Below are 12,165 nucleotides of genomic sequence, written 5' to 3' on the forward strand. Positions count from 1 at the left end.
ATGATAGACATTGAGCTTCTGAGCTCAATTGGGGACAGTCATGGGTGATGAATGTTTGCAACCTACTGCGAAGCCTCATACCGCAATATAAGGAACGTCAAATACTAAGAAAGGGCGGCCTATGAAAGAATTACTACTTTCAATAAGTACACTTAAACGGCTAATTGGGAATAGAAAAACTGTAAAAAGCCCTCTGAGAAAGCCCCCCTCTAACCTTTGATAGTAAGCTTTTCTGTAGTCTGCCTGTTGATGTATTTTCCGTTTGAACTGTGCACAACATGAAGAGACGGAACACTGGCGGCTTGTCACAATGCCCCCCGATGACATCACAATAGCGCTGCTGCCTAGAAAACAAGCTGCGCAGAAGAAGTTGTTCTTTGGGTGGGAGGGTGGGCTAGTGGAAGGAGGGGGCAATCTCTTTTTTTCCCGGGTGGTAGGGGGATGACAGGAGAAGGGAAGCGGGTGGTGAGAAAGGTACAGAGGGCAGGGTTTGGGGGCTGGGAAGGAAAGGGAAAAGATTAGGGTTTGGGGATGATGAAAGGGCTTTCTACGGGTAAGGATGGCAAAGGGTGGCAGTGACGGAAAGTCAGGCAACCTGTCCTGTCCGTCTTTTTGTATCGTGAATTGGAAAGACTGCAAGGGGGAGGGGAGTTGCTTGCGCCCTAAAGGAGGAGTTATTCAGATTCATTGCAGTGGGCGGCGGCTGCAAAACGCACCATTCTTCTTGTTTTGGCTCTGCAAAGCAGCCTTTTCAAGGGTTGGCTTGGGTGACAAAATGTCTTGTGTAGGCGTGGGTTTGTCTCCCTCTCGCTCTCTCTCCCTAAGATGTGTCCGGCATAGGCCAGGGTGCCACTCGAGGCCCAAACCAATTCTGGTTATCGCTTCTCGGCCTTTTGGCTAAGATCAAGTGTAGTATCTGTTCTTATCAGTTTAATATCTGATACGTCCCCTATCTGGGGACCATATATTAAATGGATTTTTAGAACAGGGAGATGGAAAAAGAGCTTGCTCTGTCCACTCCACGCATTGACCTGGTATTGCAGTACCTCCAGGAACGGTGCACCCCTTCTTAACCCAGTTTCCAAAAGCAGAACTCAATTCACCTGATTCATATTAGCCCGATTTAATGAATTGGAAGAAAGCATACGTCTTCATATGCACCTCAATTTGGCCCATTCACTTTTCACACTTCCTCCTTTTGTTTTTTATCTTTCACACTTTTGACTTTCTTTATTCATCCAAATAGCAAACTTATCACCACTCAACCTGACCAACTCGGCTATGTCCCCGTGCTGCAGTTCTCTGTCTTATCTAGATCATTTGCAATTGAATGGAATAGATCCCTTTTGGACAAAGTGGATTCACCTGCTGCTGCAGTGACCACAGGTGTGATAACATCTAGAATTGGCATCTGGTGCGATCTCTCCGCTTCCACTCCAAAGAAAGTTACCTGTTTATTCCTATCATGCATTGGTTTTTGGGGTTTTCTTTGAGTAATGATGATCTCTTTAGTAGTCTGTTGGCGCCCTCTCCTGGAGGAATAGTTTGCTTGCTCTTGGACATTCTAAAAGAGAGGTCATGATAGACATTGAGCTTCTGAGCTCAATTGGGGACAGTCATGGGTGATGAATGTTTGCAACCTACTGCGAAGCCTCATACCGCAATATAAGGAACGTCAAATACTAAGAAAGGGCGGCCTATGAAAGAATTACTACTTTCAATAAGTACACTTAAACGGCTAATTGGGAATAGAAAAACTGTAAAAAGCCCTCTGAGAAAGCCCCCCTCTAACCTTTGATAGTAAGCTTTTCTGTAGTCTGCCTGTTGATGTATTTTCCGTTTGAACTGTGCACAACATGAAGAGACGGAACACTGGCGGCTTGTCACAATGCCCCCCGATGACATCACAATAGCGCTGCTGCCTAGAAAACAAGCTGCGCAGAAGAAGTTGTTCTTTGGGTGGGAGGGTGGGCTAGTGGAAGGAGGGGGCAATCTCTTTTTTTCCCGGGTGGTAGGGGGATGACAGGAGAAGGGAAGCGGGTGGTGAGAAAGGTACAGAGGGCAGGGTTTGGGGGCTGGGAAGGAAAGGGAAAAGATTAGGGTTTGGGGATGATGAAAGGGCTTTCTACGGGTAAGGATGGCAAAGGGTGGCAGTGACGGAAAGTCAGGCAACCTGTCCTGTCCGTCTTTTTGTATCGTGAATTGGAAAGACTGCAAGGGGGAGGGGAGTTGCTTGCGCCCTAAAGGAGGAGTTATTCAGATTCATTGCAGTGGGCGGCGGCTGCAAAACGCACCATTCTTCTTGTTTTGGCTCTGCAAAGCAGCCTTTTCAAGGGTTGGCTTGGGTGACAAAATGTCTTGTGTAGGCGTGGGTTTGTCTCCCTCTCGCTCTCTCTCCCTAAGATGTGTCCGGCATAGGCCAGGGTGCCACTCGAGGCCCAAACCAATTCTGGTTATCGCTTCTCGGCCTTTTGGCTAAGATCAAGTGTAGTATCTGTTCTTATCAGTTTAATATCTGATACGTCCCCTATCTGGGGACCATATATTAAATGGATTTTTAGAACAGGGAGATGGAAAAAGAGCTTGCTCTGTCCACTCCACGCATTGACCTGGTATTGCAGTACCTCCAGGAACGGTGCACCCCTTCTTAACCCAGTTTCCAAAAGCAGAACTCAATTCACCTGATTCATATTAGCCCGATTTAATGAATTGGAAGAAAGCATACGTCTTCATATGCACCTCAATTTGGCCCATTCACTTTTCACACTTCCTCCTTTTGTTTTTTATCTTTCACACTTTTGACTTTCTTTATTCATCCAAATAGCAAACTCATCACCACTCAACCTGACCAACTCGGCTATGTCCCCGTGCTGCAGTTCTCTGTCTTATCTAGATCATTTGCAATTGAATGGAATAGATCCCTTTTGGACAAAGTGGATTCACCTGCTGCTGCAGTGACCACAGGTGTGATAACATCTAGAATTGGCATCTGGTGCGATCTCTCCGCTTCCACTCCAAAGAAAGTTACCTGTTTATTCCTATCATGCATTGGTTTTTGGGGTTTTCTTTGAGTAATGATGATCTCTTTAGTAGTCTGTTGGCGCCCTCTCCTGGAGGAATAGTTTGCTTGCTCTTGGACATTCTAAAAGAGAGGTCATGATAGACATTGAGCTTCTGAGCTCAATTGGGGACAGTCATGGGTGATGAATGTTTGCAACCTACTGCGAAGCCTCATACCGCAATATAAGGAACGTCAAATACTAAGAAAGGGCGGCCTATGAAAGAATTACTACTTTCAATAAGTACACTTAAACGGCTAATTGGGAATAGAAAAACTGTAAAAAGCCCTCTGAGAAAGCCCCCCTCTAACCTTTGATAGTAAGCTTTTCTGTAGTCTGCCTGTTGATGTATTTTCCGTTTGAACTGTGCACAACATGAAGAGACGGAACACTGGCGGCTTGTCACAATGCCCCCCGATGACATCACAATAGCGCTGCTGCCTAGAAAACAAGCTGCGCAGAAGAAGTTGTTCTTTGGGTGGGAGGGTGGGCTAGTGGAAGGAGGGGGCAATCTCTTTTTTTCCCGGGTGGTAGGGGGATGACAGGAGAAGGGAAGCGGGTGGTGAGAAAGGTACAGAGGGCAGGGTTTGGGGGCTGGGAAGGAAAGGGAAAAGATTAGGGTTTGGGGATGATGAAAGGGCTTTCTACGGGTAAGGATGGCAAAGGGTGGCAGTGACGGAAAGTCAGGCAACCTGTCCTGTCCGTCTTTTTGTATCGTGAATTGGAAAGACTGCAAGGGGGAGGGGAGTTGCTTGCGCCCTAAAGGAGGAGTTATTCAGATTCATTGCAGTGGGCGGCGGCTGCAAAACGCACCATTCTTCTTGTTTTGGCTCTGCAAAGCAGCCTTTTCAAGGGTTGGCTTGGGTGACAAAATGTCTTGTGTAGGCGTGGGTTTGTCTCCCTCTCGCTCTCTCTCCCTAAGATGTGTCCGGCATAGGCCAGGGTGCCACTCGAGGCCCAAACCAATTCTGGTTATCGCTTCTCGGCCTTTTGGCTAAGATCAAGTGTAGTATCTGTTCTTATCAGTTTAATATCTGATACGTCCCCTATCTGGGGACCATATATTAAATGGATTTTTAGAACAGGGAGATGGAAAAAGAGCTTGCTCTGTCCACTCCACGCATTGACCTGGTATTGCAGTACCTCCAGGAACGGTGCACCCCTTCTTAACCCAGTTTCCAAAAGCAGAACTCAATTCACCTGATTCATATTAGCCCGATTTAATGAATTGGAAGAAAGCATACGTCTTCATATGCACCTCAATTTGGCCCATTCACTTTTCACACTTCCTCCTTTTGTTTTTTATCTTTCACACTTTTGACTTTCTTTATTCATCCAAATAGCAAACTCATCACCACTCAACCTGACCAACTCGGCTATGTCCCCGTGCTGCAGTTCTCTGTCTTATCTAGATCATTTGCAATTGAATGGAATAGATCCCTTTTGGACAAAGTGGATTCACCTGCTGCTGCAGTGACCACAGGTGTGATAACATCTAGAATTGGCATCTGGTGCGATCTCTCCGCTTCCACTCCAAAGAAAGTTACCTGTTTATTCCTATCATGCATTGGTTTTTGGGGTTTTCTTTGAGTAATGATGATCTCTTTAGTAGTCTGTTGGCGCCCTCTCCTGGAGGAATAGTTTGCTTGCTCTTGGACATTCTAAAAGAGAGGTCATGATAGACATTGAGCTTCTGAGCTCAATTGGGGACAGTCATGGGTGATGAATGTTTGCAACCTACTGCGAAGCCTCATACCGCAATATAAGGAACGTCAAATACTAAGAAAGGGCGGCCTATGAAAGAATTACTACTTTCAATAAGTACACTTAAACGGCTAATTGGGAATAGAAAAACTGTAAAAAGCCCTCTGAGAAAGCCCCCCTCTAACCTTTGATAGTAAGCTTTTCTGTAGTCTGCCTGTTGATGTATTTTCCGTTTGAACTGTGCACAACATGAAGAGACGGAACACTGGCGGCTTGTCACAATGCCCCCCGATGACATCACAATAGCGCTGCTGCCTAGAAAACAAGCTGCGCAGAAGAAGTTGTTCTTTGGGTGGGAGGGTGGGCTAGTGGAAGGAGGGGGCAATCTCTTTTTTTCCCGGGTGGTAGGGGGATGACAGGAGAAGGGAAGCGGGTGGTGAGAAAGGTACAGAGGGCAGGGTTTGGGGGCTGGGAAGGAAAGGGAAAAGATTAGGGTTTGGGGATGATGAAAGGGCTTTCTACGGGTAAGGATGGCAAAGGGTGGCAGTGACGGAAAGTCAGGCAACCTGTCCTGTCCGTCTTTTTGTATCGTGAATTGGAAAGACTGCAAGGGGGAGGGGAGTTGCTTGCGCCCTAAAGGAGGAGTTATTCAGATTCATTGCAGTGGGCGGCGGCTGCAAAACGCACCATTCTTCTTGTTTTGGCTCTGCAAAGCAGCCTTTTCAAGGGTTGGCTTGGGTGACAAAATGTCTTGTGTAGGCGTGGGTTTGTCTCCCTCTCGCTCTCTCTCCCTAAGATGTGTCCGGCATAGGCCAGGGTGCCACTCGAGGCCCAAACCAATTCTGGTTATCGCTTCTCGGCCTTTTGGCTAAGATCAAGTGTAGTATCTGTTCTTATCAGTTTAATATCTGATACGTCCCCTATCTGGGGACCATATATTAAATGGATTTTTAGAACAGGGAGATGGAAAAAGAGCTTGCTCTGTCCACTCCACGCATTGACCTGGTATTGCAGTACCTCCAGGAACGGTGCACCCCTTCTTAACCCAGTTTCCAAAAGCAGAACTCAATTCACCTGATTCATATTAGCCCGATTTAATGAATTGGAAGAAAGCATACGTCTTCATATGCACCTCAATTTGGCCCATTCACTTTTCACACTTCCTCCTTTTGTTTTTTATCTTTCACACTTTTGACTTTCTTTATTCATCCAAATAGCAAACTCATCACCACTCAACCTGACCAACTCGGCTATGTCCCCGTGCTGCAGTTCTCTGTCTTATCTAGATCATTTGCAATTGAATGGAATAGATCCCTTTTGGACAAAGTGGATTCACCTGCTGCTGCAGTGACCACAGGTGTGATAACATCTAGAATTGGCATCTGGTGCGATCTCTCCGCTTCCACTCCAAAGAAAGTTACCTGTTTATTCCTATCATGCATTGGTTTTTGGGGTTTTCTTTGAGTAATGATGATCTCTTTAGTAGTCTGTTGGCGCCCTCTCCTGGAGGAATAGTTTGCTTGCTCTTGGACATTCTAAAAGAGAGGTCATGATAGACATTGAGCTTCTGAGCTCAATTGGGGACAGTCATGGGTGATGAATGTTTGCAACCTACTGCGAAGCCTCATACCGCAATATAAGGAACGTCAAATACTAAGAAAGGGCGGCCTATGAAAGAATTACTACTTTCAATAAGTACACTTAAACGGCTAATTGGGAATAGAAAAACTGTAAAAAGCCCTCTGAGAAAGCCCCCCTCTAACCTTTGATAGTAAGCTTTTCTGTAGTCTGCCTGTTGATGTATTTTCCGTTTGAACTGTGCACAACATGAAGAGACGGAACACTGGCGGCTTGTCACAATGCCCCCCGATGACATCACAATAGCGCTGCTGCCTAGAAAACAAGCTGCGCAGAAGAAGTTGTTCTTTGGGTGGGAGGGTGGGCTAGTGGAAGGAGGGGGCAATCTCTTTTTTTCCCGGGTGGTAGGGGGATGACAGGAGAAGGGAAGCGGGTGGTGAGAAAGGTACAGAGGGCAGGGTTTGGGGGCTGGGAAGGAAAGGGAAAAGATTAGGGTTTGGGGATGATGAAAGGGCTTTCTACGGGTAAGGATGGCAAAGGGTGGCAGTGACGGAAAGTCAGGCAACCTGTCCTGTCCGTCTTTTTGTATCGTGAATTGGAAAGACTGCAAGGGGGAGGGGAGTTGCTTGCGCCCTAAAGGAGGAGTTATTCAGATTCATTGCAGTGGGCGGCGGCTGCAAAACGCACCATTCTTCTTGTTTTGGCTCTGCAAAGCAGCCTTTTCAAGGGTTGGCTTGGGTGACAAAATGTCTTGTGTAGGCGTGGGTTTGTCTCCCTCTCGCTCTCTCTCCCTAAGATGTGTCCGGCATAGGCCAGGGTGCCACTCGAGGCCCAAACCAATTCTGGTTATCGCTTCTCGGCCTTTTGGCTAAGATCAAGTGTAGTATCTGTTCTTATCAGTTTAATATCTGATACGTCCCCTATCTGGGGACCATATATTAAATGGATTTTTAGAACAGGGAGATGGAAAAAGAGCTTGCTCTGTCCACTCCACGCATTGACCTGGTATTGCAGTACCTCCAGGAACGGTGCACCCCTTCTTAACCCAGTTTCCAAAAGCAGAACTCAATTCACCTGATTCATATTAGCCCGATTTAATGAATTGGAAGAAAGCATACGTCTTCATATGCACCTCAATTTGGCCCATTCACTTTTCACACTTCCTCCTTTTGTTTTTTATCTTTCACACTTTTGACTTTCTTTATTCATCCAAATAGCAAACTCATCACCACTCAACCTGACCAACTCGGCTATGTCCCCGTGCTGCAGTTCTCTGTCTTATCTAGATCATTTGCAATTGAATGGAATAGATCCCTTTTGGACAAAGTGGATTCACCTGCTGCTGCAGTGACCACAGGTGTGATAACATCTAGAATTGGCATCTGGTGCGATCTCTCCGCTTCCACTCCAAAGAAAGTTACCTGTTTATTCCTATCATGCATTGGTTTTTGGGGTTTTCTTTGAGTAATGATGATCTCTTTAGTAGTCTGTTGGCGCCCTCTCCTGGAGGAATAGTTTGCTTGCTCTTGGACATTCTAAAAGAGAGGTCATGATAGACATTGAGCTTCTGAGCTCAATTGGGGACAGTCATGGGTGATGAATGTTTGCAACCTACTGCGAAGCCTCATACCGCAATATAAGGAACGTCAAATACTAAGAAAGGGCGGCCTATGAAAGAATTACTACTTTCAATAAGTACACTTAAACGGCTAATTGGGAATAGAAAAACTGTAAAAAGCCCTCTGAGAAAGCCCCCCTCTAACCTTTGATAGTAAGCTTTTCTGTAGTCTGCCGGTTGATGTATTTTCCGTTTGAACTGTGCACAACATGAAGAGACGGAACACTGGCGGCTTGTCACAATGCCCCCCGATGACATCACAATAGCGCTGCTGCCTAGAAAACAAGCTGCGCAGAAGAAGTTGTTCTTTGGGTGGGAGGGTGGGCTAGTGGAAGGAGGGGGCAATCTCTTTTTTTCCCGGGTGGTAGGGGGATGACAGGAGAAGGGAAGCGGGTGGTGAGAAAGGTACAGAGGGCAGGGTTTGGGGGCTGGGAAGGAAAGGGAAAAGATTAGGGTTTGGGGATGATGAAAGGGCTTTCTACGGGTAAGGATGGCAAAGGGTGGCAGTGACGGAAAGTCAGGCAACCTGTCCTGTCCGTCTTTTTGTATCGTGAATTGGAAAGACTGCAAGGGGGAGGGGAGTTGCTTGCGCCCTAAAGGAGGAGTTATTCAGATTCATTGCAGTGGGCGGCGGCTGCAAAACGCACCATTCTTCTTGTTTTGGCTCTGCAAAGCAGCCTTTTCAAGGGTTGGCTTGGGTGACAAAATGTCTTGTGTAGGCGTGGGTTTGTCTCCCTCTCGCTCTCTCTCCCTAAGATGTGTCCGGCATAGGCCAGGGTGCCACTCGAGGCCCAAACCAATTCTGGTTATCGCTTCTCGGCCTTTTGGCTAAGATCAAGTGTAGTGTTGTTCGAAGAGGTGGTTTAAGCTCCAGGCCACCTTAGTACAATGATACAATGCACACTGGAAGGTTGCGCTTGCTAGTACTCTGGGTGGATAGTATATTCATCTAGAGGAAAACATGGCCCTACCAGGATCGAGGCTATTAGACTGAGTAAGGGTGGGGGGCTATGGTACAACGTGCCCCAGGACTGACGACCCTGGAGTGAGTCTGAGCTTGCTGGCTTGGGACCCCGGCAAGCCTTGGGCTCTGTAGCACACCGTACCTTGCCTTTTCATACTTTTTGAGCATATTATCCTATCCCGGCCTTCTGGCTAGGAAGGGAAATTTTTATAATCCCGGTCGGAGGTCTGGTCAGCTTTGGGCTGAGAAACTAACACCCGGTTGGAGGTCTGGGTCAGCTTCGGCTGAGAAACCAACACCCGGTTGGAGGTCTGGGTCAGCTTCGGCTGAGAAACCAACACCCGGTTGGAGGTCCGGTTAGCCTTGGGCTGAGAAACCAACACCGGTTGACGGTCCGGGCAGTTTCGGCTGCGAAACCAACAACTAGTAGCTCTCTACTCCACTTGGGTAAGATGCCTGGGTGGACGCTGGGAGCAACGACAAGGCTCAACCAGGCTTCGGCTTGGGGGAGCACCGAAGATCCCTGACCCTTGCTGTGGCCTTCTGGCTCGGAGGGACGGGGTTGATTTTTGGGGACCCTCTCCTCACGGTGGGGTCCACACGAATCCTAGCCTTTGCACTGTTTTTGGTGTGACTTCGGTCATGCATTTTTTGTGGTGCTTTGGAAAGCTTCATTAAATCAAAATCTGTTCTTATCAGTTTAATATCTGATACGTCCCCTATCTGGGGACCATATATTAAATGGATTTTTAGAACAGGGAGATGGAAAAAGAGCTTGCTCTGTCCACTCCACGCATTGACCTGGTATTGCAGTACCTCCAGGAACGGTGCACCCCTTCTTAACCCAGTTTCCAAAAGCAGAACTCAATTCACCTGATTCATATTAGCCCGATTTAATGAATTGGAAGAAAGCATACGTCTTCATATGCACCTCAATTTGGCCCATTCACTTTTCACACTTCCTCCTTTTGTTTTTTATCTTTCACACTTTTGACTTTCTTTATTCATCCAAATAGCAAACTCATCACCACTCAACCTGACCAACTCGGCTATGTCCCCGTGCTGCAGTTCTCTGTCTTATCTAGATCATTTGCAATTGAATGGAATAGATCCCTTTTGGACAAAGTGGATTCACCTGCTGCTGCAGTGACCACAGGTGTGATAACATCTAGAATTGGCATCTGGTGCGATCTCTCCGCTTCCACTCCAAAGAAAGTTACCTGTTTATTCCTATCATGCATTGGTTTTTGGGGTTTTCTTTGAGTAATGATGATCTCTTTAGTAGTCTGTTGGCGCCCTCTCCTGGAGGAATAGTTTGCTTGCTCTTGGACATTCTAAAAGAGAGGTCATGATAGACATTGAGCTTCTGAGCTCAATTGGGGACAGTCATGGGTGATGAATGTTTGCAACCTACTGCGAAGCCTCATACCGCAATATAAGGAACGTCAAATACTAAGAAAGGGCGGCCTATGAAAGAATTACTACTTTCAATAAGTACACTTAAACGGCTAATTGGGAATAGAAAAACTGTAAAAAGCCCTCTGAGAAAGCCCCCCTCTAACCTTTGATAGTAAGCTTTTCTGTAGTCTGCCTGTTGATGTATTTTCCGTTTGAACTGTGCACAACATGAAGAGACGGAACACTGGCGGCTTGTCACAATGCCCCCCGATGACATCACAATAGCGCTGCTGCCTAGAAAACAAGCTGCGCAGAAGAAGTTGTTCTTTGGGTGGGAGGGTGGGCTAGTGGAAGGAGGGGGCAATCTCTTTTTTTCCCGGGTGGTAGGGGGATGACAGGAGAAGGGAAGCGGGTGGTGAGAAAGGTACAGAGGGCAGGGTTTGGGGGCTGGGAAGGAAAGGGAAAAGATTAGGGTTTGGGGATGATGAAAGGGCTTTCTACGGGTAAGGATGGCAAAGGGTGGCAGTGACGGAAAGTCAGGCAACCTGTCCTGTCCGTCTTTTTGTATCGTGAATTGGAAAGACTGCAAGGGGGAGGGGAGTTGCTTGCGCCCTAAAGGAGGAGTTATTCAGATTCATTGCAGTGGGCGGCGGCTGCAAAACGCACCATTCTTCTTGTTTTGGCTCTGCAAAGCAGCCTTTTCAAGGGTTGGCTTGGGTGACAAAATGTCTTGTGTAGGCGTGGGTTTGTCTCCCTCTCGCTCTCTCTCCCTAAGATGTGTCCGGCATAGGCCAGGGTGCCACTCGAGGCCCAAACCAATTCTGGTTATCGCTTCTCGGCCTTTTGGCTAAGATCAAGTGTAGTATCTGTTCTTATCAGTTTAATATCTGATACGTCCCCTATCTGGGGACCATATATTAAATGGATTTTTAGAACAGGGAGATGGAAAAAGAGCTTGCTCTGTCCACTCCACGCATTGACCTGGTATTGCAGTACCTCCAGGAACGGTGCACCCCTTCTTAACCCAGTTTCCAAAAGCAGAACTCAATTCACCTGATTCATATTAGCCCGATTTAATGAATTGGAAGAAAGCATACGTCTTCATATGCACCTCAATTTGGCCCATTCACTTTTCACACTTCCTCCTTTTGTTTTTTATCTTTCACACTTTTGACTTTCTTTATTCATCCAAATAGCAAACTCATCACCACTCAACCTGACCAACTCGGCTATGTCCCCGTGCTGCAGTTCTCTGTCTTATCTAGATCATTTGCAATTGAATGGAATAGATCCCTTTTGGACAAAGTGGATTCACCTGCTGCTGCAGTGACCACAGGTGTGATAACATCTAGAATTGGCATCTGGTGCGATCTCTCCGCTTCCACTCCAAAGAAAGTTACCTGTTTATTCCTATCATGCATTGGTTTTTGGGGTTTTCTTTGAGTAATGATGATCTCTTTAGTAGTCTGTTGGCGCCCTCTCCTGGAGGAATAGTTTGCTTGCTCTTGGACATTCTAAAAGAGAGGTCATGATAGACATTGAGCTTCTGAGCTCAATTGGGGACAGTCATGGGTGATGAATGTTTGCAACCTACTGCGAAGCCTCATACCGCAATATAAGGAACGTCAAATACTAAGAAAGGGCGGCCTATGAAAGAATTACTACTTTCAATAAGTACACTTAAACGGCTAATTGGGAATAGAAAAACTGTAAAAAGCCCTCTGAGAAAGCCCCCCTCTAACCTTTGATAGTAAGCTTTTCTGTAGTCTGCCTGTTGATGTATTTTCCGTTTGAACTGTGCACAACATGAAGAGACGGAACACTGGCGGCTTGTCACAATGCCC

The 12,165-nt window shown here is 46.7% G+C and overlaps 7 non-coding genes across 7 annotated transcripts; all 7 read left to right on the plus strand.

The window, feature by feature from the left end:
• The first annotated feature begins 877 nt into the window (after positions 1-877).
• On the plus strand, positions 878-1,068 carry LOC142268848 (U2 spliceosomal RNA). Its single transcript, XR_012734437.1, has one exon. It is a non-coding gene; the product is annotated as a U2 spliceosomal RNA (small nuclear RNA).
• Positions 1,069-2,455: 1,387 nt separating this feature from the next.
• On the plus strand, positions 2,456-2,646 carry LOC142268849 (U2 spliceosomal RNA). The gene has a single exon (XR_012734438.1). It is a non-coding gene; the product is annotated as a U2 spliceosomal RNA (small nuclear RNA).
• Positions 2,647-4,033: 1,387 nt separating this feature from the next.
• LOC142268851 (U2 spliceosomal RNA) lies at positions 4,034-4,224 on the plus strand. The gene has a single exon (XR_012734439.1). It is a non-coding gene; the product is annotated as a U2 spliceosomal RNA (small nuclear RNA).
• Positions 4,225-5,611: 1,387 nt separating this feature from the next.
• Positions 5,612-5,802, plus strand: LOC142268852 (U2 spliceosomal RNA). The gene has a single exon (XR_012734440.1). It is a non-coding gene; the product is annotated as a U2 spliceosomal RNA (small nuclear RNA).
• A 1,387-nt stretch (positions 5,803-7,189) lies between these two features.
• Positions 7,190-7,380, plus strand: LOC142268853 (U2 spliceosomal RNA). Its single transcript, XR_012734441.1, has one exon. It is a non-coding gene; the product is annotated as a U2 spliceosomal RNA (small nuclear RNA).
• Positions 7,381-9,565: 2,185 nt separating this feature from the next.
• Positions 9,566-9,761, plus strand: LOC142268833 (U2 spliceosomal RNA). The gene has a single exon (XR_012734423.1). It is a non-coding gene; the product is annotated as a U2 spliceosomal RNA (small nuclear RNA).
• Positions 9,762-11,148: 1,387 nt separating this feature from the next.
• LOC142268854 (U2 spliceosomal RNA) lies at positions 11,149-11,339 on the plus strand. Its single transcript, XR_012734442.1, has one exon. It is a non-coding gene; the product is annotated as a U2 spliceosomal RNA (small nuclear RNA).
• The last annotated feature ends 826 nt before the right edge of the window (positions 11,340-12,165 follow it).

This window comes from Anomaloglossus baeobatrachus, unplaced genomic scaffold (assembly GCF_048569485.1).
Source record: "Anomaloglossus baeobatrachus isolate aAnoBae1 unplaced genomic scaffold, aAnoBae1.hap1 Scaffold_3112, whole genome shotgun sequence".
Lineage (NCBI taxonomy): Eukaryota > Metazoa > Chordata > Amphibia > Anura > Aromobatidae > Anomaloglossus > Anomaloglossus baeobatrachus.